The sequence below is a fragment of the Desmodus rotundus genome, chromosome 2 (assembly GCF_022682495.2).
Source record: "Desmodus rotundus isolate HL8 chromosome 2, HLdesRot8A.1, whole genome shotgun sequence".
In the NCBI taxonomy this organism is placed as follows: domain Eukaryota; kingdom Metazoa; phylum Chordata; class Mammalia; order Chiroptera; family Phyllostomidae; genus Desmodus; species Desmodus rotundus.
Window position 1 is genome coordinate 108,067,829 of NC_071388.1, and position 27,338 is coordinate 108,095,166.

The 27,338-nt window shown below is 46.5% G+C and overlaps 1 protein-coding gene and 1 long non-coding RNA gene across 2 annotated transcripts in view; one reads left to right on the plus strand and one right to left on the minus strand.

The window, feature by feature from the left end:
* Positions 1 to 27,338, plus strand: part of HS6ST1 (heparan sulfate 6-O-sulfotransferase 1) — a 67,608-nt gene that overhangs the window by 14,321 nt on the left and 25,949 nt on the right. The gene's annotated exons all lie outside the window — the stretch shown is intronic.
* LOC123480667 (uncharacterized) lies at positions 6,158 to 17,240 on the minus strand. Its single transcript, XR_006656749.2, has 3 exons — positions 16,656 to 17,240; positions 15,825 to 15,906; positions 6,158 to 6,562 (listed from the first exon to the last, which is right to left on the minus strand). It is a non-coding gene; the product is annotated as an uncharacterized lncRNA (long non-coding RNA).

Sequence of the window (27,338 nt, forward strand, 5' to 3'; positions counted from 1 at the left end):
CAGCAGCAGCTCATGCTGTGGAGTCAGCAGTACCATTTTTATTTACAAGTGGTTGGCACCTTGGAACATTTCCTCCCATTTGAAGTTCCTTCTAGTTAGCCTACTTTAAGAGCTAAGCAATTTTCTACTCTGTGGCTGGGCCATCCCTGCCCCCTCAGGACTAGCCAGGATGTGAGGGAAATGTGTTTTCCAGGAAGATTTTCTGTTGCTGCAGAATCAGATAGGGGGCAACCTGTAGCCAGCCTGTGGCTCAAGTCCCCTGCCCACACAGAATATGGGAGCATTGGTACTAGGCTTTGCAGGAGGCTGTCACAGGACTGAAAAACCAGACTCCAGACAACTGGACCTCAGGGCTCCCTCGTCCCTCCTGTCCTCCCAGGAGAAGAGACCTAAAACAATGATAGCAGCTCACATTTCTTAAGCAGGCCTGGGAGTGGGGTATGCTGGGTACTCTGCCTATGTCTGCCATCATGTTTTTCTTCACCACTCTGGACATGGAGATGAATCTCCCACAGCAAGGGAGGACCTGAGCCCTGGCAGGGTTAGGGATTGTGCTCCTCCAGAGAGTGGAGCTGGTTCTACAGTGGCCCTCTCAGGCTCATCCTTGGGATGGCCTCACAAGGTGACTGTGGGGACACTTGGCATTGAGGGGGCCTACATGGCCTGGGAGTATGCATGCCCCTCTGGCATGAGGCGTGCATTTTCATCCCTTCCTTCCCCAGTTGTGTGTCAGGCCTGCTTGAAGAGATTAATTACTGATGGGCCATTGACAGATTGTTGGGTTTGGAGGCCCAGCTGCCCCTCCCTTTCCTACTGGAGAGGGGCTAAGATCTTTAGCCACAGGAACTGCTTAGGAACTACTCAGCAGCTGAGACCACCCCAATGAGCATAGCACCACCCCTAATAGACACACACTACCCCCACAGAACACGACCCCTCAGGCAGACACATATACCACTCCCATGACACCCCCACCCCCGCAAAGACATACACTGAGGGTAGATACACACAGACAGCCCGAAGGTTGTCCCCAGCAATTTCAACACTGACAGCAATCCCCAATTTGAGGTGGGGTAAAAGGGATACTTACTCAGTAAAAACAGCTAATTGTGAGACAGTTCGGCTGTGAGACAGAAAGCACAGGCCTGAAGGATCAGGGACAGCAAATCAAGTGGTAGAGTTCACAACAAGGAAAGTTCCATGAATACAGAGGGAAGGCTGGCTTATATAGAGGGGCATGGGGACCCCTGGTTCCTGATTGGTCCACTTTCATGCAAATGAAAAATGCATATTCACAGCGTGGCCCAAATGGCCTTGTCCTGATCTGAGTGGTCAGCAAAGATGCAAATGTGAGGATGAAGTTGCACAGATCCCATTGAATGGGATAGGTCTTCAGCCCATTGGTCAAATTTCAATCCTAGGAGCTTTCTTATAAGGCTTGGCTCAGCCTGCAGCTTGTACCTGATAATGCAGAGTGTGTGAGAGACTTCTGATTATGAATTTGGGCCCAGTTAACCACAAGGAGTCCTTGTTAGGTCCATTCTTTCTTGGGGTTGACAACACATACACATACACATGTACACGGCCCCCTTGGATAGACCAGAGGTGCAAGGGCAAGGGGACAGGCACACCTGTGGACACCATTCCTGGGCATGTCTTGTTTTGACAGGAAAGGTGCTGTTTGGATTTGAGTAGGGGAATCTGATGGGCCCTTTGTCTAATGTAGCTGTTCTGTTTCCGCACCATCCTGCATCCCCCAGCCAGTGTAGGTGTGGCCTGGGTCCTGGGGTTGCAGGTGCTCTCAGTGGCCATCTCCATTTTGTAGACCCAGCTACCACCCAGGAAGTTGAGCAACTTGAGGAGCCACCAAGGCTACTCAGTGACCAGGGCCCCAACCTCTTTCCCCAGGAGCCTTTTAGTGCCACTTGGCCTCCACCATCTCCTTCCCTCAGCACACACCAGGTATTAGATAGGCTGTGATTCTGGCTGCGGGAACCTAGGGGGGTCAAGATCTAGGTGTCAATTTGTTTTTTCTTTTTTTTGAAAAATTTTGTAGAAGGTATGGAAGGAGGTAACCCTGGAGTCCTTTGCCTGGTGAAGACAGCAAAGTTGGCCCAGCTCCTGCAGTCAGAGGCTGGGCATATAAGAGAAACCTGGGTGTCAGGTATGGGTGTTCATGCTGCTGCAGACCTTGTTCCTCCACCACAGGGGTGTCCAACCTTTTGGCATCTCTGGGCCACACTGGAAGAAGAAGAGTTGTCTTGGGCCACACATTAAATATACAAACACTAACAAAAACTGATGAGCATAAAAAAGGACTGTACATAATTTTCATGATATCCTCCACCACAGATAAGCAAAAAAGTCTTCACATAATAACCCTAATTATACAGTGGCCCTTTTGAAATCTTTTAAAATCATCGAGGAGGTCCCAAATTTGTGATCACTAATAATAGAGGATGTATGTATCTAAATAACAAAATGTCATTGATTTTTTAAAATATTTTTATTATAAAAATAAAAGAATACAACATAAAACTAGTGGGATGTTTGACACTGTATTTGAGAAACTGCTGCATCAATATCTGGTTTGATAGAAGCAGTTGCAATTTTCAGTGAGTTCTCAAGGTGCTCATCAGATATTTTGGTTCTAATTTTACTCTTAATGTATTTCATTCTTGAAAATAGTTGCTCACAAATGTAGGTGCTACCAGATAGCAATGGCATGAATAAGGCATGATTGTGAAGCAAGGGATAGTTGGCCCTGGGAAGATAGGACTTATAAAAGTCCAGTAAAGAGACTCAATCAAAGTTTTCTCTGAGTGTCAGATTGCAGCTCTATGCATTCCACTTGAAAATTGGCAGGTAACATATTTATGTTGGCCAAAATGAAGTCACAAATATAGCAAAATATTATGTTCCCGGAAATCTTGAAATGTTTTCAAATTCTTGTGTATCAAATCAAAAAACAGTGCTGCATATTTTTCACTGTTCACCAGGACTGTGTTTAGCCAACGTGTTGAAATGCATAAAATCGTTTGCCTTAATTTGAGCTTGCCATAATTTCGGTTTCATTTGGAACACTGTTATGGTTTGAAACGTGGTATTGATAAGTTGGTTTTCACCTTGAAGACACGTTTCACTCATTTAAATCCACTAAAAATGCTAAATCTATAAGCCAGTTTTCATTGTCAATTTCCGGCATCAAAATTTGTGTTTTGATACCATAAATGACTTTATAACATGTCACAAATCATAAAATCTTTTCAACATTTGGCCTCAACTTAGCCATCTTAGTTTGGAAAAGTAAATGATGTTGCCATAGTCAGCATCAATACTTTCAAAGAATACCTGGAATTGGCAATGATTCAATCCCTTGGCTCTTATGAAATTCACAGTCTCGATGATGATTTGCATGACGTTATCCATTTTTAAAGCTTTTCTGCATAAGTTTTCTTGATGTACTGTGCAATGATACTTCATCAAACATGAGTTTTGGGTGGCAGTTGCATTGTCTTCTATTGCTTTTACAAGTCTCTCTTTCGCCTCCCATCACCAGGGCACCATCAGTGACTATACCATATGTGTTGACAGTGGACAAAGAAAATCGCTTTAACATATTTTTTACTGCTTCATATAAATCTCTTCATTTAGATGTGTCTTTTAGTGGTACTAAAGAAGCCATTTCTTCAGTGACATTATATTTGTCATCAATACCTCTAATAAAAATGGTAAGTTGAGTCATACATTATCTGTAGCATCAATGCTATTATTCATCACTAAAGAATAAAATTTTAAATTAGCAGCTTTACTCTCCAAGCCTCTTTCAATAGATTTTCCAGTTTCTTCAATTCACCTGGTTATAGTCTGTTGTGACAAACTGATTTTAGAAATATTCCCCTTTTTTTCAGGGCAAATTATATCAGCCATGCTTTCTATACATTGCTTAATAAATTCACCATCAGTAAATGGTTTTGATTTTTTTGCTATTAAATATGCTACCATGTAATCAGCTTTTACAATGGAATCCACCCAAGTTGTAACTTTTTGAAAAAATTTTTGTTGAGAAGGCAGGCTTTTTTTCAGTTCCACTATTTTTCTTACAGCATAATCCTTTATAGGCATTTAATTTGGCAGCATGTTTTTGCATGTAATGCCTTTTCAAATTATACTCTGAAAACTTGCACAAATTCCCTACAAATTAAGCAGAGTGCCTTATGTTTTGCCTTGACAAAAAAGTGCTGATATATCCACTTTTCATTGAACAATCTTCCTTCATCCGTAATTTTTCTTTTGGGGGGTTCTTTTTTCTTTTGAGACATTGTGGAAGCCATGCTGGGATTAAAAATATAATAATAGGTAAGGGACTTTATTTACTTTTATTACGAAAATTAATTGACAGGAAGATAGAAAGCAAGGTTTGGGCCCTTCCATAGCCCTCTCGGCTGCCGCCGATGCAGGGCGAAGGCAGAGGGCCAATTGTAAAGCTTGGCAGGCGATGTGTGAGGTGCCACTGAGGTGTGGAAGTACCTTCAATAATCAAATAAGAATGCTCACCTGACTTCTAAATAACATTAAATGCCTAACGTTGCAATGACAGGTTGAGATATTATTGATAATTGCTGCCTCGCTGAGTCACCACTAGCACATGTAACCTCTGATGGTGTCAATTCTACTATCTGCACTTAGAAGATAACACATTGGAAACTGCACACTGCCATAAAACTGAAGCCATGCATGCATACAAATAGCAAGAGCATGTGTTGTGTATTTTACATAACATTGCAACACGTAATCACAAAAACATCTCATAATGTTTTAAGTAAATTTACGATTTTGTGTTGAGCCGCATTCATAGCCGTCCTGGGCCACATGTGGCCCATGGGCCACAGGTTGGACACCCCTGCTCCACCACCTCGGAGCCCCCAGCCCCTGTCTGCAGATGGGCAGTGGGTAAGGGCTCATAAGCTGCTCTCTACCACAGCCCCCACCCTGTTGGCCTCTGTCCCATTAGCAACTGGGTGCTCTCAAGACAGTCTCAGGCTACCATGATTCACCTGCAGGTCCTAGCTCTGCCGAATAAGTAATGACCTTCAGGACAGAGTTGAGCTCAAGCCCCACTGTACTCCTCACTAGTGTGACCTTGAGCAAATGTGACCTGTTTGCCTTAGTTTCCTCATATGTTAAATGGGGCTGGTGTTAGTCTCTCCAACTTACCTGGGGTGGGAAATAGAGCCTGCTGGCTTGCCTGGTGCCAAGCTGAGGGGTCCTGATAGGGAGAGCACTGCCCACTGTCTGTCTTGCCCACACTTGTGTCACAAGTTTTAGATCAGTGGAGCCCTTAATCTTTCTGTCAGTGAAGCCAGTCATTTCCTTGTCACTCTAGAACAAATTCACAGTTTGTGTCATATTGACTTCTTGCAGTTAGTTGAGAGCAGCAAGGGAGCCTAGCCAAGGGCAGAGGGCTTTCTCCCCTTGGTCGTCCTGTGGCCTAAGGCGAGACTGGAACCTCTTGGAACCCTAGTTTGTTGATTTGGAGAGTGGGGGGCAGAGCATCACCTAATGAGCTATTGGGGGTGTCAGGTCTCCTCTGTGGTATTGGGGTCACCAAATCAGCATGGGGTGAGGCATGGTGCAGGGGGCTACTGGCTGAGCCCCTGCTCTGTCCAACAGAAGAAGAGAAAATAGGGCTCTCATGAAGGTCACCCCTGAGTCCTGGGCCATGTCTGGTGCACTCAGTCTTCTCATTGGTTCCATCACTCTCTGAGAGCTTAAGAAAGACCCTACCCATGCATGTGGGGTACAGGTTTAGACTGGGTCAACTTCATGTGTTACAATGTCACTGAGGATTCTTTGGGGTGGCTGTACCCTAAGAAGGGCTTTCTTTCCTGAGAAGATTGCTGTGGTTTTGCTCTTGAAGACTGCTACAGCCAGATCTGAGTGCAAACCACTGGCACAGCACCTTCACAGTGCACTGGTCCCTGCAGTGATCTCAATGCAGACTCCTAATTGGGGCTAAGCCCCACCCCTGGGATTTCCCTCATGGCCACTTCAGCTCCTGCCTGGTTCAGCATGATGTGTATGACTTGCTTTCCTTCACTGGTAGCCTGAGTCTGTGCATGTGTTGGCACCATGTGCCAGGCTGAACCTGGAAAAGTCAGCATTCATGCTGCCTGTCACTACCAGAACCAATAAGCAGAGACAAGGATTGAATCTTTATGGGCACTTTATTCAGATGGCAGGCGATCTGAGAAGGTGGTGAGGGATGTACCCTAACTGTCTTACATTTCCTTTCAAGCCAGCCCTTTTATAAGGAGGAAGATGTGTAGATGAGGGATTTGGAATTCAGGAAAAGAGGTTGGTCAGATAAAAGCTTCAGTCTAACATCATTTCATCTGTTGACCATTGACCAGTGACTTTCCGTCTGGGTCCTATGTCCTGTGTGATTTTCTTCATCTGTGTCCTGGGTGCAGGATGTGTCTCCCTGGAACACAATGGCTTAGATACCATCTTGATTGCTTATGGTCTCTTCTGGAGCCCAAATGTTGACTCGCTTGGTCCCCTAGAGTCAGGGTGGGCCATACCTTCAGTTCTGAAAACAATAGCTTTTCACGTGCATTAACTACCAAGCTTATTAACTATAACCTAAAACAAACATTTTTGTGTTCCTCCATCAAGGCCACCCTGACATCCTCCCTGCCTGTCTGTCCCTCTGAGTCCCAAGTAGCTCAGGCTGGGGAATGCTGGGAGTACATGTGAAGCTCTCAAGATTTCCAGGACCCTGAATTTATGAGGGAATCCCTGCACAGTGTCATTTGTGGATCTGGAGGCTCCCAGGGATTTGCCTATAAAGAACCTAGTGCCCCTCCCCTCAGCATGGGGGCTCTGGACCACAGGCAAGGTATTTATGACCTACCTGTCACTGCTTGCAGGCCTGTAGCCTCCACATTCCTGTTTCCTGATTCCCACCAAGATTGGTGTCATCTTGGGATCAATGCAGGGGCCTTTGCCTCTGAGACCACTGCTCAGCAGCAGAGGCCCTGGTCACACAAGGGAAGCATTCTCTGGCAAGAATAGCCACAGCAGTGGCCTGAAGGATGGCGGGTCATGGTCCTAGCAAACCCCCCAGACAGTTTGGGCCATGTTTTTATTACCCCTTGTGAGGTTTGAAAGTGTATGTGTATGAGTCCCCACTGTGAGTCCTTTTGGTGGGTGCCTGGTGAGCCTGTGGTGCAGTGAGCCCCTTCCCACCCCTTTGTGAACCACCCCCACCCTGGCCTCACCCCAGAGCCCCAGGCAGGATTGACCATGGAGTACAAATGTGGGTGCCAGGAGGACATGCAGCAAGGCCTCTGCATTGCCTTCCGGGACATACCCCATATTGCACTGCCTTCTCTGGGCCCCGTGGGTGCCATCCATCCCCAGGCCCACTCTGCTTTGCTACTCCCTTGGTGCCTGTGATCTGCTGCTGCTGCTCCTACAGCCTGGAGAGGCCCCCTCCTCTCAAGGGATTGGAGGAGCATGGTCTCTTGGAAGTCCTCGCTGACTCTGTGCAAGGAAATTGTCCAGTAGGTGGGTGATGGCCACTGAAGTTACCGCCACTGACTGCTTTTGCTCCTGGTTTCATGAAGCAAATGCCATGGTCCTGGGTCAGTTTCATTCCAAGCCTCAAAGCTTTAGCTCTTCTCTGAGTTCTCACCCCGTCTGGGCCCTATGCTGGCCCTGGGGACTTGGGCAAATGAGCCAGGCTAGTGGGAGGCAGGCCAGAAAAGGAAAAAGCACTTTGGGTGGCATGCCCATGACTGAGGTGGGCCAGCCTGGTGTGGAGGGTACTAGAGGAGAGAGGAGAATAATCTCTGAAACAGAACTGGGAAGAGCAGCACGTCATGCTTCTTGGACAAGGAGGCAGAGTATTGATGGATACTGGGCTACCTGTCAGTGCATAGCAGGGCTCGGCCATTGGGGAAGGAGAGTGCAGCATGGAAGGGAGCTAAGCAGGGGAACAGCCTCTGCCAGGACCTGTGGGGACAGAAATCCACAGGCTATACACAGTTGAGGGGCCTGTAGCTACACAAAGTACCACAGACATGGGCCTGGGCAAGCACCAGGTAGTCTCCAGGGCCCATTTGCATCAGGAGTCAGAGCACAGTTGAGAGGGAAGTGGAGAGCACAGGGCCAGGCGGAAGGGAGGCCAGTGTGAACGGGAACCATGAGGAACTCGCTCCCTGGGGATCTGGCATGCATAGGGCATCATTGACCATATACAGTGGCAGCACGTGTGTGTTCCTCCACCTGTCAGCCCTTGCTGAGGTGGAGGTTATGAGGCTGAGTGGACACCTATGGCACTGTCTGGGACCTCGGTCCTGAAAAGGGTATGTATCATCAGATAACTAGCAGGACCCCTGAGCCCCCCAGTCCAGCTGTGCCAAGTGGAGGGGTCACCACATTGGGAACCTGCCCTGAGATTCCAGCAGGCTGGGCCACTAATAACCTGAGGCAGGCCTTTGCCATGGACTTTGCCCTCCTGAAGCTTGGGCAGACAGATGTGTACAGGTGGGAACTTTGACATGACTGTGTGTGGCTGGTAGAGGAGCTGTCCCTTTGTAGCGCTGGGTGGGGGGTTGGGGGTGATCCTGTGCTGTGGTCCCTTGGTCTTGCCTGTGGGCATCTGAGGTGTCTGATGCTCCACAGTCAGGGCCCATGGTGCCCTGCTCTCTAGACTCAGGCTTTAGATCTCCTTCCCAGAGGCTTCTGCACACTGGCTATCCACCCCATCTCTGAGCTAGGGAGGGAAGGCAGCCTGTCCATGCTGGAGTGTGTCCTCTGACAGGGGAGGAACACTAGTGACTAGGGGAGTGGCTGTGGACAGGCAGAGAGACCCAATCACAGCCCTCCTCCCTCAACCTGCCTTTTTTAGAATCTCTGGCATCTCAGGTGCCCTCCTGTGTGGGTCAAGTCGTCTTTTCCATCTGGAGCCTATCGGCTGATGGCACCCATCCTCCCCCTGAGATACCTCCCCCCACCACATATGCCCAATGAGTCACTACCCTCCCCCTCGTACCAGGTGTCATGGCCTGCAGCACTCAGAGCACCCTGAATATGGGGCCCTGCTTGCTTCCTCAGATGCTGCTGCTTCTGCTTTAGGGCACCACCACCCTCACCCAAGTCCCAGCCCCATACACTGTGCCACTGCTGCCCATCCACGCAGGGGTCTCCCACCCCATGCCCAGTGGTTTCCCATTCTACTGTCAGTGCCCCCAGAACAGGGTAGTAGATGCAGACCTTCCATCATCCTCCCCTATAACACCCTCATCAGTGCCTGGCAAGCCCTGCTGATGGACACTCTGCCTACTTCTCTGAATCAAGGTCCCTGAGCTCCTGGGCATGGAACACACTTTCCCCCTAGTAAAAGGCTTGAGCACCAGGTTTGTTTCTGTGCCCAGGCTGATATGGGGCTTGGTCCACTACTTCTTCATCTGCACGTGGTGTGGTTACCTGTATCTGTGGTGGAAAGATGGGTCAGGATCCTCAGATCCACCTACCATCTCAAGAGCTTGTCTGAGCCTGTGTCCTGCCAGGCTCTGACTCCAAAGGACAGGCATGGACGGTCAGGGACGGTCCCAGTCAGATCTCACCCCTTTCACTCAAGCTGGGCCCTGTAACAGTGGGCAGGTCTAGGGCTTGCTCTGCCCCACCCCACTGGCCTCCTGTCCTTGTTCTCCCTGCCCAGTCCATTCCTCTCACTGATTCCAGGACAGCCTCCCCCAAACAGTTCTCTCCTCTCCAGACAAATGCACCCAACTCTTCCTTGTGCAGACAGTATTATGTGGATACTTTTATCAGGCTAAGGGAATTCTATACCTACTTTACTGAGAGTTTTTATCATGACTAGATATTTAATTTTAGCAAATGCTTCTTACTCACCTGTTGACATCTACAAGGTAATATCTATTGATGTGGAGAATCAACTACATAGATTTTCTCATATTAAGCCACCCTTGAATACCTGTGATAAGCTGACTTTGTTATCCTGTATTGAGAATGAAAAGGGTTGTAATTTTCCTTTCTTCTCATGTATTTTGTCTGATTTTGGTATTGGAGCTATGTTGGTCTCATACAATGAGTTGGGAGGGTGTGTATTTCTTTACTGCTGTCTAGAAGAGTTTGCAAAAAGTTGGATAATTTGTTCTTTTAAAAATTGGTAGAAATAACCTGGCATTTTCTTTTTAAGAATTTCCCCCCACTGTTTATTTTGAAAAATGTCAGATCTACAAAGTAGTAAAACCTTAGACCTCTCACCTAGATATACTGATTGTTAACATTTTGCTATTTTGGCACACATGCTAGCTCTTGCGCTCTTCATATCTGTGTATATCTGGGTATATATGTACTTGTGGGTTTTTTTGTTCTTTCTGCAGAACTATTTGAAATTAGGCTGCAGGCATTCTACAATACTTGAATACTTGTAGGAAGATTATAAACTACTACCTTTGACTTTTTTTTAAGGTTATAGGGCTACTTATATTTTTTATATTTGACAGCATCTCTCTCTCTCTCTCTCTCTCTCTCTCTCTCTCTCTCTCTCTCTCTCTCTCTCTCTCTCCTGATGCCTGTGGTTGGCAAGAGTCCATTCTGGCTCTTTCCCTTCTCAAGTAGCAGCCCTCTTTTCCTTGTGGCTGGATTGGGGATCCCTGGGATGGGGCCCTGTGTGTGGGGGCTGTGCTGTGGACTCTAGGAGGCAGGATGTGTATATCATGTAGTGAAGAAACAACAGCCAGAGACATTCCTCAGGTTATCTGTCATTGCTGTGCATTTACTAAGTGGTAGAGCCCATGGCAAGTTAGGAGGCTGGTTTCTTGGTGCTGAAAACAGCGCCCTGCCCCAGCTCCTCTGAGACCTCATGTCTGGGATCTTTCAGTGGTGGGCAAATACTAGGCATGGATTCCTCTGATAACTGGGAGATTTCAGCAAAGGAAAGAGCTTTTTACTTTAGTTTGCTAATCTGCAGAGGGTGTCTAACCTCAGACACCCACCTGAGAGTGGTACCCACATCAGAGGTTTTAGTATTAAGGCAAGCGAATGCCTCCTAGGCCCTACTCCCCACATAAAACCTGAGCCCCTATCCTCCCCCTATCCAGCACCCTTGGCCACTGAAGCGCTTGAAGGAGGGACCCCAAAAATGGCCTGGGGATTCCTGGTTCTGGAAACATATGTTTTGCCCAGCTCCCAGGAAAATGGTCACTGCTGAGGTGACTGCCCCTGGGAGAGCTGGGCTGGGTCAGCATGGTCCACAGGAGAAAGTAAGGTAGACGCTGAATGGCTTCTGTGTGCAGTATGCTGTTTAGTCTCTGAATTTCTCTCTCTGTAGAAAAATAGTGTATGTTCAAAGAGCATGCAAGGCCATCATTGCCTAGCAAGGGTGTCAGGCCCCTCCTCTCTGTTCAAAAACTCTCTGCATGGGTCCTTGTGGGAGAGAGCCAGGAGGATTCACTTGGGATCCTGGGAGGAGGGGTGTTGGGGGGCATGGACCTGGTGGGGCCAGCAGGTTGAGCTTGGAGGGAGTACCACGGATGACCCCAGTGGTCCTCAGACCAGACCCTCCTCACTCCCAGAAAAGCAGGTACCAAATGGTCTTGTGGCTTTGGAAACCTTTGAGTTGCCTCTGGGGAGGTCCAGAGCCTCCCAGGCTCTGACTTTACACCTCCTGTGAGAAAATCAGATTAGATCAGGCACATAAAGGACTTTTAATTCTTTTGTCTGTTTATGTGTTTTATAATACATGCTTGATTATATGAAAGTGGAAAAATACAAAAAAAATAAAAGCAGGACTCCAGGCCCATTGACAAGGTCCCCTTGAAGGCATCTTTCCTCTGCCCAATTCACGTGTTTTCCACGAGCTTTGATCTGGTGCTTTTGCTTGCTCTGCATACATAAGTGTGCTCCTATGTCATCACACCATTCCTAGCAGGGCTGTGTACCCCAGTTGCTATGGAGTCACTGGACTTGGGTGTCAAGTCATATGCCCAGAACTGCTGGAACAGTCCACCAAGTCCTGCACTGTGTGGGCCTTTCATTCAATCCTGGCTTGTGTAGGATATGTCCCTGGCACAGAGACCCAGAGGCCAGAGACCCTGGCTTCCTGGCGATGGCAGGAGCAGGCTGAGCCAGATGCCAAACAAGTCTGCTGCACACCCTGCAGGTCCAAAGCTGCCTGTGGCCTTACTCACAGGCTCCCCTCCTTCCCGGGCCCCTGGTGGCTGTGGTGGGTCTGCACCAGGCTGGGGGACCTGGGGAAAGAACCTCAGCAAAGGCCTGGTAGCAGAAAGAGTGAGCCTGAAGGCTCTTGGCCAGGATTCAAGCTGATGACAAGAGACCAAGGTTCTGGTGTCTGCGAAGTCATAAACACATGGCCCCATCCAGGGTCGCAGCAGAGCACAGCCCCTTTCTTTTACCCTGAGATGGCACTGTTTTTTCAGGTGGAAGTGAAGTCTCTCCTGCCAGGTGTCAGGAGCCAGAAAGTGTCAGGTGGGCGTGAAACATAAATGGGCAGCCATTGTGCACAGGTGAGCAGTGCTATGAGGCCCTCAGGGCCTGGCTGGGCTTCCTGGACAGTGCCCGCTAGCCCAGAGCAACAGGCAGGAGCTTGATAGAGTTGGACACAGGGGGATTTGTGAGGAGGTGCTCCCCTTGTCGGAATTTCCTAGCTGAGCACCATTTCTGATGCTTGGTCACACGTTCAGGGCTTGGTCTGACCCAAGCGTGGTAAGTTTGAGGCCAGTGGGCAGGCCTCCAGAAAGACACCAGAAGTCCTTTGCTCATTGGAGAGGACGTCTCACAGTGCACATAGCTGGGAAGTGGGTCTCTGGAGAAGGTGACCTCACCTGCACATTCCTGGGTGGAACAGCCTGACCCCAGGTCTTGGGCGTGTCACTGAGATACCCTTGCAGGGGGTGGTCACCCCTGGTCAAGAATGGAAAGTGATGGAGAGAACCAAGATGGCAGCGTAGGTAGACACACTGCGCCTCCTTGCACAACCAGAACTGACAGAAAATTGAACGGCAAGGAAGTCCGACACCAAGGAAATAAAAAATAAACATACATCCAGACCGGTAGGAGGGGCGGAGACGGGCACTGGGGCGGAGAGGACTCGCATTGCCGTGGCGAGACCAAGACTGGCGGAGTGTGGGACAAAAGGGGCAGGCGGTCTGACCACTGGCAGACCCTGCGGCCCCACATTCGCTCAGATAGGCCGAGAGGGCCGGACTCAGAGTGGCGGAGAATGGGGCAGGCAGAGCAGCAGGTAGCACCCCGCGGCCCCACACTCGCACACAGATAAACCGGGACGAACGGCGGGGAGTGAAGCAGACCATGCAACCCAGGGCTGCAGCGCGGGGAAATAAAGCCTCAAACCTCTGATTAAAAACGCCCGTGGGGGTTGGGGCGGCAGCAGGAGAGACTCCCAGCATCACAGGAGAGGTCGTTGGAGAGACCTACAGGGGCCTAGGGTGTGCACAAGCCCACCCACTCGGGAACCAGCACCAGAGGGGCCCAATTTGATTGTGGGTAGCGGAGTGAAAGATTGGAGTCCAGTGGAGAGTGGAGCAGGCGCCGTTGCTCCCTCTCGGCCCCTCCCCCATGTACAGCATCACAGTGCAGAAACCAGCGTTACCCCACCCCTGTGAACACCTAAGGCTCAGCCCTTTTAAGTAACAGATGTGCCAAGACAAAAAAAAAATGGCCCAAATGACAGAACACTTCAAAGCTCCAGAAAAAATACAACTAAGCGAGGAAGAGATAGGCAACCTATCAGATGCACAGTTCAAAACACTGGTTATCAAGACGCTCACAGATTTGGTTGAATCTGTTCGAAACCAGATGAAAAAATGAAGCCTATGCTAAGAGAAACAAAGGAAAATGTACAGGGAACCAATAGTGATGGGAAGGAAACTGGGACTCAAATCAACAGTGTGGACCAGAAGGAAGAAAGAAACATCCAACCAGAAAAGAATGAAGAAACAAGAATTCAGAAAAATGAGGAGAGGCTTAGGAACCTCCAGGACATCTTGAAACGTTCCAACATCCGAATTATAGGGGTGCCAGAAGGAGAAGAGGAAGAACAAAAAATTGAAAACTTATTTGAACAAATAATGAAGGAGAACTTCCCTCATCTGGCCAAGGAAATAGACTTCCAGGAAGTTCAGGAAGCTCAGAGAGTCCTAAAGAAGCTGGACCCAAGGAGGAACACACCAAGGCACATCATAATTACATTCCCCAAGATGCAACAGAAGGAGAATCTTAGAAGCAGCAAGAGAAAAGGAGACAGTTGCCTACAAAGGTCTTCCCATAAGACTGTCAGCTGATTTCTCCAAAGAGACCTTACAGGCAAGAAGGGGCTGGCAAGAAGTATTCCAAGTCATGAAAGGCAAGGACCTACATCCAAGATTACTGTATCCAGCAAAGCTATCATCTAGAATGGAAGGGCAGATAAAGTGCTTCTCAGATAAGGTCAAGTTAAAGAAGTTCATCACCACCAAGCCCTTATTATATGAAATGTTAAAGGGATTATTCTAAGAAAAAGAAGATAAAAAATATGAACAGTAAAAATGACAGCAAACTCACAGTTTTTAAAGACCACACCTAAAACCAAAACAAGAGCAAACTAGGCAAACAGGAACAGAACCATAGAGATGGAGATCACATGGAGGGTTGTCAATAGGGGAGTGGGAGGGGGAGAGGGGGGGAAAGGTACAGAGAATAAGTAGCATAGATGATAGGTGGAAAATAGACAGGGGGAGGGTAAGAATAGTGTAGGAAATGTAGAAGGCAAAGAACTTATAAGTATGACCCATGGACATGAACTATAGGGGGGGAATGTGGGAGGGAGGGGTTGGGCAGGATGGAGTGGAGTGAGGGGGGGGGGGGAATGGGACAACTGTAATAGCATAATCAGTAAATATACTTAAAAAATAAAAAAAGAATGGAGAGTGACTGGCTTACAGGCTGGAGCCCTAAGGGTGGCCTGGCAGGAGTCCCACAGAGCCAGTCTGTGACCATGTTCAAATGCTCTACCCCTAATGGCGCCCAGCCCTGGTCTGGACTCTTCCTCCCATCTGTGCCTTGGTAGGATTGTGGTCTATACCCAGCAGTTAAGTCAGCCCCTGTCCCATGGGGTTGTATGGGTCCAAAGGTATCATGAATGCCTAGGAGCTTGGGATGGATTAAAACCTCAGGATTCTCACAGACATGGGGCCCCACTTCCTCATCACTTGACCTGAGGAGGGAAGTGGGGGCTTCAGGCCCCTGGAGTACACTCAAAGAGGCAACCTGCCCTGGGGACCCTTCTGCCATCGCCAAGACAACCAGGGGTCCAGGCAGTGACCCATATTCTCTGCAGTGGAGCCAGGGGGTGAGGTAGCGTGCTCTCTTTTCCTAAAATTTTGGTGACCTTTTTTGTAAATCAACAGTTTTTCATCTGCCTACAGAACCATAGATACTGTCAGAGGAGCAGGAAGAGTACTGTTGAGGTGTATTCTAAGCCTAAACTAATAAAACTTGTTTTTCTTCATATCTTTTTCAACAACTTGGAATTTTAAAACAAGGACAGGAAGTTTATTTTTTTCTCACCATTTAATAACAAGGTCCTTTCTCTACTGGAACTCCTTGTTCCTTTCCTCTTGCCCACCCTGCAGTTGGATGAAGTGCAGTCTCTATTTTGTTGCCTCCCCCTTCGTGGTCCTCACTCTCCCTTCAGTTGTCAGCTCAGAAGTCACACCTCAGAAGCCCTACCTGACTCTAAATCTTGACCTTTTCCTCCTGGCACTTACCTGGGTATTTTCTGACCACACCCCCAGCCTTTCCTGATGCTGCACGAGGACAGTGCTATATCTTCCTGTACAGCCAGTACTCCTGTGAAGGAGGAAAGGGTAAGTGAGACTTCAGGGGACGCTGGAGCCCTGGATAGGGTGCAGGGCCCTGGGGCAGAGAGGTCAGGTCACTGGTTCACACTTTCTGTACCTGCCTAGGGCTCCTTGCCTCTGATCAGCTGAGATCCTCACCTTTGTGGACTATTTAGGGTGTAATGCTTTTTACATGTACTATTTTACCAAATCCATGGAGGAACTTGGGAAGTACAAGAGGTGGTAGCTGAGGCTCAGAGGGGTTCATGACTCTCTCTAGGCCACATGGGGTTGGGGAGCATTGGCAAAGTCTGAAGATGAATCTCAAGTCAAATCATAGGACACAGACAACTTCCACTTCCTCCCCCCACCGTCTCCCTTATATTCTCAGCCTCCTCACCTGGAGCTATTTTGAGGACAGACAGCGTCTGTGTGTCCATGCTGGCCCAGGGAAGGGGATCAGGGCTCTCATCTCCCAGTGCCATCCTCCATGTGGAGAAAGGCCCAGGCTGAGCCAGCACTGGGAAATAATTGATAGCCAGAGGCAGTCATGTAGACAGCATATAAACCTCAAGGCAGAATCTAGCCTGATGAGAGGTATACAGGCAGGGGATCCTTGAGGAGGGGCCTTCTGCTATTGGGAGCTTGCTGGAAGTCCCTGTCCCCAGGACCTGTGCCCCCTGGTCATACAGCCCCTCCTAACAACAAGGTCTTGGCTCGCAGAGCAAGGAGTATCCGGCATTCTGGGGCCACACCAACCTGTCCAGAAGTTCTGCCCAGTGTCCCACAGCAGGGTCCCACCTGGGTTGGGTTGCTCCCATGATAGACACCCTTGTCAGGATGATAGTCACAGTTGTGAGGTACAGTGGTTTAGTTCAGTGTTGCTGTGTCTTCACCACAAGTCTGGACATGTTTTTCTTTATGCAGACTCCTCTGACTCTTAACTAACTCACTGTAGTTTAAAGGGAATGGAATGTTAGTTGTGTTCACAGTTTGTTGTGGTTTGATGAATAGTCAGCAGGTAGCCATGGGCGACTTTGCCAGGTAATGTGTTGTTATGCCTTCTAGGGGCTGTGCTCAGCCAGTGAGCAGTTCTCATCTGTCAGGTACATTTTGGGTCCTGGTGGACCTGGATCCAACCCCAGCACTGCCACCAGCTAGCTCTGTGGCCAGCCTGGCTATCTGACCTCTGCAGATGGTTTCCTCATCTGCAACTGGGAGTATTTCCTTCCTACAGGTTATACGTAAGTGTCAAAGATGATCAGGGTAAAGCACTGAGGGTTCACTAAATTAATTCAGTTATTATTGAGCCCTTGATACCTTAGTCCCCACCCCAGACCTGACTGGCCCACCCCAGGAGCTCATCCCCTAATCATGCCCAGGTCCTCAGTGTGTTGGTCCTGGATTAGGTTCAGAGACCTAAATAGGATGCAGTTTACTCCCCTCCCTTTCAAAAGGACCCTACATAAATGGGCCAGACTAGTGGTGCAGCCACAGGAACCCAAGCTCTTTCTCTTGCCCAACCATCCCCAAAGGCAGGGCTTCTGCCTCATGATCCAAGATAACTCCTGGTACTCTGCAGTCACATCCACAATCTATCCAGCAAGAGGAGAATGGGAAGAGGTGTCTGTAAGGACATCCTGATGGCCAGACTTAGTCACACAGCCACACACCTGGCTACAAAATATCTCCTGGGCTTCTCCTCCTCACCTCCATGCTAATTCCTAAGCCTATGGCATTACCCGTGTGCCCACATGAGCCCAGTTCCCAATAGCTAGATTCTGTTCCCACTGTTGGTGAGAGTTCAGCTCACTGGGTGCACCAAGGAGGCCCTCCCAACTTTGCTGGAGGTGCACCAGGCAGCAAGCAAGGTTGTAAGGTCAGCCAAGCACCAGCCCTACCGCAAGTGTACCCCCTTGTATAGGGAGGAAGATAAGACCCATGTACTGTGGCTCTGCAGCTCTGTCCCTGCCAGAGGGTTTGGTGCTTGTGATGGGCTTCAGCGGCCCTGGTTCAAAGCACAGCCCCACAGGTGGTCTTGAGCCAGCCATTTGGTTCTCCAGCTGGGACAATCACTCAGTGATCAATGAGCAGTCACCAGTTTGATTAGTGTTCACCCACCCCAAAGCTTCCATTCTGATTGGTTCTGCCAAAGTTGTGTCAATTTTAGGCTCTACCTTCTCTGGGAGTACTGAGGAGAAGGGGGCGCTCTGGGAGGAGGAGGAGGAGCTGGCCAAGCCTTTAACACACAGCAGCTGACCTCCAGTGTTGCGGGGCTGCTCTCCCAACCCAGGCATATTTGGAAGCAGAGTCAGTTAATCCACCAAAATAATGTCTGAGTTCACAGGTTCTCTGCTGCCTTTGTAGCCCAGGAAAGGACAGCCTTAGACCAGCATTTTTTACAATGCGTTTGGAGAGGAGGCTCTCCGATGATCTGGTTTTTCCTGCAGGTACTGGGGCTGCACCATGCTTTGGGGCTGAGCAGGGCAGCTCCCATAGCATTAGGTCTGGTGCAGGGAGGGTATGATGGCCAGCACCCCTGAGGAACCTGTTCACTCCATCAGGTTTTTGCTCACTCTACTGCAGCCTCTCCCTTCATCTGTGCCACTCCCTCAGCTAGGCTCTCTTAGTGATACACTTGAGGATCCTGGTTCATAGAGGGCAGGTGACATGGCTGACAGTGGCTGGACCCTTGCCCTGGGGATCTGTGCCTGCAGCCTCCTTGTCACAGGAAGGAGGAGGAAGCAGCTAGCCACACAGTTGCTTTTCCTCAGTGGGAATTGTAGCTAAAATCAGGTTTGTGTGTCTTCCAAGACACTGAATCCCCATTTGGATTCAGTGCTGGGTCGTTTCATGGTGTTGAAACCACATCCCCCAGAACTGGCCTGACCACATGCAGCGCTTTCTGAGGCCAGGAGCTTGGTGTGGACAACAGACAGCGCTGATAAAGTCTGACACAACCACCTAACCAAGGCTGGTCATGCCATGGCTCTTGTCTTCGGTCACCCACTGAGGTTGTCATTTCCTTCCTGTGAGGTGGGCCCAGGCCTTGAGGAGGGACCAGAACATCAGCCACAGCAGCCCTCATGCTCTGGCACACTGGAACACCCCATGGCGAGGACTATGCATCCTTCCTCTGAATTTGTAGATGCCTCTCATGGTGCGGTGTTAAGATCTACCATCTGGATTCTGGCATTAGTGTGGCCTTTGTCTTCATGAAAGGATTCCTGGCCCTGGGAGACCAAAGGACATAGTTGAGTGGAAGGGGCCCAAGTACACTGCACAGAGCTTCCCTTGCCACACTGGGACCTCTAGAACTCATCCTAGGGGAGAAGATAGCTCACATTCTTGCTGCCCCAAAGCCAGCCCCCAAGGACTGCTTTGTGATATATTTGTCTTCTCTGAAAAGAATGACTTTATAATTCTGATTCTAAACAACAGTGTCCTCACTGGCCTATTGGTAGAAAAAATCACCTTTGTTAAGGGATCTGAGGTTGGGGGCTCCTGGCGCAGGAGGTAAGAGGTTAGTAGGAGTGCAGCCTTATAAGGTGCCAGCTGCTGGTGTTTTGTCATAGAGGACAAATGAACGTAAAGTGTGTGATTTGGTCCTACCTGATGGCCTCTTTGTACCCAACACTTCATTCCAGGCAACAGGGATGTTTCATAACCTTTATTTATCTTAGTTTTTAAATAATATATGCTTATTGCAGACAGTATAGAAATATTTAAAGAAGAAAATGTTAAAATTACTCATTTGGGGACAAAGTGTTCACTGAAATTTCAAGTTTTCTCCAAGTTTGAAATGTTTTATAATAAAATATTGGGGGGAAATCTGTAATCTTGCCATCCTAAAATAACCATTAAATAGCACATTCCTGCTCGGGGTGGTGATCACAGCGCATTGGTCACCTCACAGACAGGCACAGGCCCTTCTCATGCCTTCAATGTTGGAGGCATCTCTGCCCTTGGCTGCAGACAGTCTGGTGTGTCTATGATGTGCCTCCTGCTTTATTTCCATGTCAGCCACTGAAGGCTAACACTCAGCCAGCATCCTGTGGTGGCCACATCTCATCCCTTCTTAGGGCAAAGTCCTTCCTGGAATGGAATTACTGGTCAAGTTCTTCACCTATCATGAAACTGTGCACCCACTCAGCCCTGGACCTCCCACAGCTGGAACCAGGTTAAAGTTTTGTTTCTGGCCAGAGCCCTGGGCTCCTGGAAGAAGGGTCATTTGGCATGGGATTTAGAGCTGTGCTTACAGAAAGTGGCAGAAGCTTTTCATCCTGAAAGTATAATTTGCCATCCAAGTCACTAAACAGTGTCTCTGGCCCTGTGCAGTAGGATTGGCAGCAGTGGAAGGAGCCCCAGGGATGGAGGTGGCCCTGTTTCTACCTGGAAGGCACTCCTGGATGGGATGGAAGCAACAATCAGCTGATGCTTGGGCTTGGGAAAAACTATGGTTTCTGCCTGGAGAAGCTACCCAGCAGCCAGCTCAATTAGTGCATAGTTAGTTCACAAGCCACAGGAGAACCCTGACCCAGAAAACTGGATATCCTCACAGTCTCCAAAGGTGATATGCACAGTTATCCTCCATCCCTGTGTGGACCCTCTATTTTAATAAGGTGTAATGAGAAGGTAGAGAGGGGGATGAAGGAAGGGCTGAAGACTCCTAGAGCTGGCAGGACCAGAGGTAGGAGTTGGTACTGTAAGCAGGGTGGGCATCAGAGCAGAGGTAGTGGGGTCACTTGCAATTTGGGGAACCAAGCTGGTTTGGCAAGAAGGCTGGTTCACCCTGCAAGGCTTATTGGAGCCCCTCACGCTGCCCTGGAGAATCTTAGTTTTGTTTGTAAAACTTTTAAAAACTGTTCTCCTTATCACGAAGTATTTGGGACATATAAAAAAACTTGCATGATGAACTTAAGAAATAAAGTGTGAACATATGCCTGTGCCCTCACTGTCTGCCTTAAGAATGAGAACATGATTGGTGCTGTGGAAGCTACTGGAACTTCCCCACCCTGGAGCATGTCAGGCTGGCCTCTAGCTTGAATGTTAGTATCTCACCTCATCACCTTTTTAAAAAATAATTTATATATATATATAAATACTATTATATATATAAATAAAATACTCTCTATATAAAATACTATTTAGTGATATATATATAAATTATTTATATATATAATATATATATTTATATAATATATATATTATATAATTTATATATATATAAATTATTTATATATATTATATATATTTATATAATATATGTATTATATATATAATTTATATATATATCACTAAATAGTATTTTCTTTGTATATTTTTGGAAACTTGATAAAATTGTACTTGATTAAATTTTCTTAATTTGCTTTTTCTTCTGCAACATCTTTGTCATCCAATTTACCCAAATCGTTGTGAGTAGCTGTAGTTTGTTCATTTTTATTGCTGAGCGATACTCCATTGGAAGGCTGTACCACCATTAGTGCGCACATGCCCCTGTGGCAGGCCTTGGGACAATCACCACAGTACACTGCAGTCTTGTCCACATTTCCCAGTGCACACAGACAGGTTTCCCTGAATGCATGCCATCAGCTTTCCAGGAAGACGCCCATAACAACTGTCTCCAGTTCACACCCCATGAGCAGCTGTCAAAAGTTGGCATCACCCCCTTCTGTTTTGTAACTTTAGTGGGTATCACATTGTGACCATTTCCTCAATGATTAATGAAGTAAAACATTTTTGCATCTGTTTTTTAGCCAGTTTTCTTACTGTTTTAATTGTTTCAGTTAATTTATGCACATACTTAAAGACAAATAAATAGTTCTAAGAGACTTATGGTAAAAGCCCGCAGATCTCCTTTTGCAACCAACCCAAAGAACCACTTGCTGTTCCTTTCAATATTCTTCATGTATTTACCCCCATATTTCTAAATAACTTACATTGCTCTTCCTTGATGTATTGATTTAAACATTACCTGTTTATTCTGTTTTGGTAGATGAAGATTAAGTGTTCCCAATGCCCCTACCCCAGCTTCTCCATACCATCCAAGTAGAGGTAAAGCTCAAGTTTTTACTAATTCATTAATCACTTTGCATTATAATGTCTCTAAACTGTTTACTTCTGAGCCTAGTAATATACTTCATTTTTTTATTGTTGTTCAATTATAGTTGTCCCCTTTCCTCCCCCATTATTCTCCCCTGTCCTATGCACCCCCCACCTTCCACATTCAATTATTCCCCCCTGCTTGTCTTTGTCCATGGGTCCTTTTTACAAGTTCCTTGACTTGACCCTTCCCCTTCTTTCCCCTGTTATCCCCAAACCCCCACCCCTCTGGTCACTTTCAGTTCTTTATTTCCATGTCTCTGGTTATATTTTGCTCACTTACTTGTTTTGTTGATTAGGTTCCACTTGTAGGTGAGATCATATGGTATTTGTTTTTCACTGCCTGGCTTATTTTACTTAGCATAATGCTCTCCTCTTCCATCCATACTGTCGCAAAGGGTAGGAGTTTCTTCTTTCTGCTGCGTGGTATTCCATTGGGTAAATGTATCACGTTTTTTTTTTTGACCCACTTCTACAGATGGGCACTTAAGCTGTTTCTAGCACTTGACTATTATAAATTGCACTGCTATGAACATTGGGGTGCATAGGTTCCTTTGAATTGGTGTTTCAAGATTCTTAGAGTATAAGCCCAGCTGTGGAATTGCTGGGTCAAAAGGCAGTTCCATTTTTAGTTTTCTGAGGAAATTCCATACTGTTTTCCACAGGGACTGCATCAGTCTGCATTCCCACCAACAGAGCACTAGGGTTTCTGTTTCTCCACAACCTCACCAGCACTTGTTGTTTGTTGATTTGTTTATGATGGCCATTCTGACCCATGTGAAGTGGTATCTCACCGTGGTTTTAGTTTGCATCTGTCTCATGTCGTTAGTGATATTGAACATCCTTTCATATGTCTCTGGGCCCTCTCCCCCCTAGAGAAGTGTCTGTTGAGGTTCTTTGTCCATTTTGAATTGGATTGTTTGTCTTCGTGGTATGGAGTCGTGTGAATTCTTTATATATTTTGGAGATCAAACCCTTGTCCGAGGTATCATTTGCAAATATCTTTTCCCATATGGTTGATTCCTTTTTCATTTTGCTGATGTTTTCTTTAGCTATGCAGAAGCTTTTTAATTTGATGTAGTCCCATTTGTTTATTCTTTCCTTTATATCCCTTGCCATAAGAGACATATGGGTGAAAATATTGCTGCTTGGAATATCTGAAATTTTCCTGCCTATGTTCTCCTCTAGGACTTTTATGGTGTTACAACTTATATTTAAGTCTTTTATCCATCTTGAGTTTATTTTTGTGTATGGTTTTGTGTATAAGTTGGTAGTCAAGTTTCAATTTTTTTGCATGTAGCTGTCCAGCTCTCCCAGCACCATTTGTTGAAGAGACTATTTTTATTCTATTTCATGCTCCTGCCCCCTTTGTCAGATAATCGACCATAGAGAAACGGGTTTATTTCTGAATATAGTTTTTTTCCTGGAATTAATTGTTGATCTATTTTTTTTACTTGCTTTGTTTTGTGTCATCATAAACTTAATTTTTTTCAAGTGATTCCAAGGATCTGCAGTGTAAGGTAGTCTGTCCATGTCCCTTTTCCTGGAACCCTATCCCTCTGCTCCTGACAGTTGGCATCCTGGATCTCCTGGGTTGGAGCTCCCAGCTTATGGCTCTCACTAAATACATGCTCCAGTATTTCACTAAAATAATGGAAAAAGACTTATGGGAAATAAATTTCCTAAGCCCCTCTTTGCATGTCTGAAAGTATCTTTACTTGCCCATAACTTTGTTGATAGTTCAGTTAGGTATGAGATATAGGTCATTTTCCCTCAGCATTTTGAAGACATTGCCCATTGATTTTTCTAGAATTTGGTATTATTGTAGAGAAGCTAAGTCCCATCCTTACAACCAGTCTTCTCTGTGTATTCTGTCTTTACCGTCCAGGTGCTTCACGGGCCATCTCTTTCATCCTGTCTCTTATCCCACATTTATGTGCTGGGCACTTGGTGAGCTCTTTCAATCTGAATGAGTAAGGTACTGCAATTCTGGTTGTTTCTTTCATCATCTCCTCCCCTTTTTTTCTCCCCTCTTTCTGGAAACATTATTGATTAGCATTTTGACCACCGGGATGGACAGTTCCTGTTGGAGAGTGTTAGGCAGAAAGCTTCCTATATTGTGGGGTCCCCAGATATAAGCGTAGGAGGAAATTTGCTCTGAGGTAGAGACCTCCAGTTTCCTGTAGGTGGGAATGGGGGCAGGTTAGATTAGCCTGGTGGCACAGAAAAACGGATTGTAGAAATTACTACAAACAACTATATGCCAAGAAATTTGAAAACCAGGGTGAAACGGACAACTTTCTAGAAAAATATAATCTCTCAAAACAAAATGAAGAAGAAGCAGAAAGCCTGAATTGAAGTAGTAATCAAAAACTCCCGGCACACAAAAGCCCTGGACCAGATGGTTTCACAGGAGAATTTTACACAACATTAAAGAGCTAACCCCTATACTTCTCAGACTATTCCAGAAAATCCACTAAGAGGGAAGACTCCCAAACTTTCTTTACGAAGCCAGCACCATCTAATTCCAAAACCAGGTAAAGACACACACAAAAAGGAAACTACAGGCCAATATCACTGATGAATATACATGCAATAGTCCTCAAAAAAATATTGGAAAACCACATCCAGCAATACATTAAAAAGATCATACACCATGATCAAGTGGGATTCATCCCAGGGATGCAAGCTTGGTACAATATTCTCAAATCAATAAATATAATATATCATATAAACAAAAGGAAAGACAAAAATCACATGATCATATCAGTAGATGCGGAAAAAGCATTTGATAAGGTATAGAACCCATTTATGATAAAAAACACTCAGCAGAGTAGGAGCAGAGGGAGCCATATATGTAATGTACATAATAAAGACCATATATGAGAAACCTACAGCCAACATTATACTCAATGGGCAAAAACTAAAAGCTTTCCCACCAATATCAAGGAACAAGACAAGGATGTCTGCTTTCACCACTTCTATTCAACATAGTATTCGAAGTCCTAGCCATAGAGATCAGACAAGAAAAAGAAATAAATCCAAATTGGAAAGGAGGAAGTAAAACTGTCACTGCAGATGATATGATAGTGTACATAGAAAACCCTATAGAATCCACGAAAAAACTACTCAACCTAATAAGTGAATTTGACAAAACAGCAAGATTCAAAGTTAATAATGAGAAATCAAAGGCATTTTTATGCACCAATAATGAAATATCAGAATCAGAAATCAGGAAAAGAATCCCATTTGCTTTAGCAACAAGAAAAAGAAAGTACCTAGGAATAAACCTTATCAAGGAGGTAAAAGACCTGTACTTAAACAACTACACAACACTACAGAAGGAAATTAAGTTAGACCTTAATAAGTGGGAGCATATACCGTGTGCATGGACGGGAAGAATTAACATCATCAAAATGTCCATATTACCGAAAGCAATTTATAGAGTCAATGCAATCCCTATTAAAATACCAATGACATCACAGGTACGCAACAAACATTTCAAAAATTTATATGGAACCATAAATGACCCTCAATAGCTGCAGCAATTTTGAAAAAGAAGAACAAAGTAGGAGGGATCACAATACCTGCTATCAAACTATACTACAAAGCTGCCGTCATCAAAACAGGATGGTACTGCCATAAGAACAGAGATATAGAACAGTGGAACAGCATAGAACATCCAGGAGTAAACCCAAGTCCCTATGATCAATTTTTATGCACCAGTGTTCCACAAACAGAGCAGGAGCATAAAATGGAGTAAAAATAGCCTCTTCAACAAATCGTGTTAGGAGAGCTGGACAGCTATATGTAAAAAAATTAAATTCGATCACCCACTTACACCATACACAAAAGTAAATTCAAGGTGGATAAAAGACTTAAATATAAATCACGACATCATAAAAATCCTAGAGGAGAACACAGGCAGGAAAATCTCAGATATTCAGTGAAGCAATATTTTCACCAATTTGTCCCCTAGAGCAAGGGACATAAAAGAAAGAATAAACAAATGGGATCTCATCAAAATGAAAAGCTTCTGCATGGCTAAAGAAAACACCAGTAAAATGAAAAGGGAACCAACCATACGGGAAAAGATATTTGCAAATGATACCTCGGACAAGGGTTTGATCTCCAAAATATATAAAGAACTCGCTCAGCTCCACTCCAGGAAGACAAACAACCCAATTAAAAAATGGGCAAAGGACATGAACAGACACTTCTCCTAGGAGGACATAACAGACAGCCCAGAGACATCAAAAAGATGCAAATTAAAACCACAATGAGATACGACTTCAATAGGAATGAAGATGGCTGGGAAGTAGGTGGGAAAGGAGCCCAGTTCTCCCTGTGCCCAGCTAGGACACCTAGCCAATCTTCTGAGGAACAGAGTGAACAGCCAATGGAATTCCAGCTTATATGAAGTTTGGAGGCCCAAAATTGCAGAAGACATTGAAACACAGATGGTGAGCAGATTACACTGGGATTGTAAGGTCTCTGGGATATGAGCAGGGACCAAGGCTGCAGCGGCCCCAGTCCAGAGCCTGCCACAGAATACAGGGAGGAGAGTTAGATCACCAGCTCCCTCCCCTACCAGAGCAGGTAGGGCAGCTCAGCACCAGGAGGGACCTGGATGCTAGAAGTCTCTGGGGGGAATAGAGAGGAAATAGGAGACACACGGAGGCAGTACACATCCGCTGGACCTGTGGACGCTGGCACCAGAGAAAATGAGGTGCCAGGGACCACCTGGACAAGAGAGGAGTTGGGCTGTGTCGGACCCTGATTCAGGTAGTCTCTGGATTGGTTGGAAGGATTGGCTTTGTGAAAAGCAGTGTGCTTAAGAACAGCCAGCTGCTTTGTAAGGAGCTCTCAAGCAGCAGATCACCCAAGGATGATTTCAGCTGTGCACGCCCAGAGACTTGAGTGGCTGAGTGAAACAGCTCACTGGAGATTGACTTACACTGTGAGCAGCTGAGTGGCTGATCTGAGCCTAGCAGCTCACAGAGGACCTGGGCCAAAGGCTGGGAAACTGTGAATATTGCCACCCAGACCTGGTCCCCATTCTCTCAAAACCATATGAAGGTAGAAAAGCTAAGCACAGCCCCCTCTTCCTGTGGCATCTACGAAGATCAGCAGAACTTGCTGAACAGGTTTAAAGTCAACAGGAGGCTTTTCTTTTTTTTTTTCTTTTTGCATCCTCTCTCTTTTTTGTTTTTCCTTTTTTTTTTCTTTCCCTGGGCAAGATGATAAGACTTGGAGTTTCTAAGGACCCAGAGACAGATCAAACAAGGGAGCACAAGGCTAACCCCAAAACTGAGAAACTGAGACAAATGTCACTTTGCC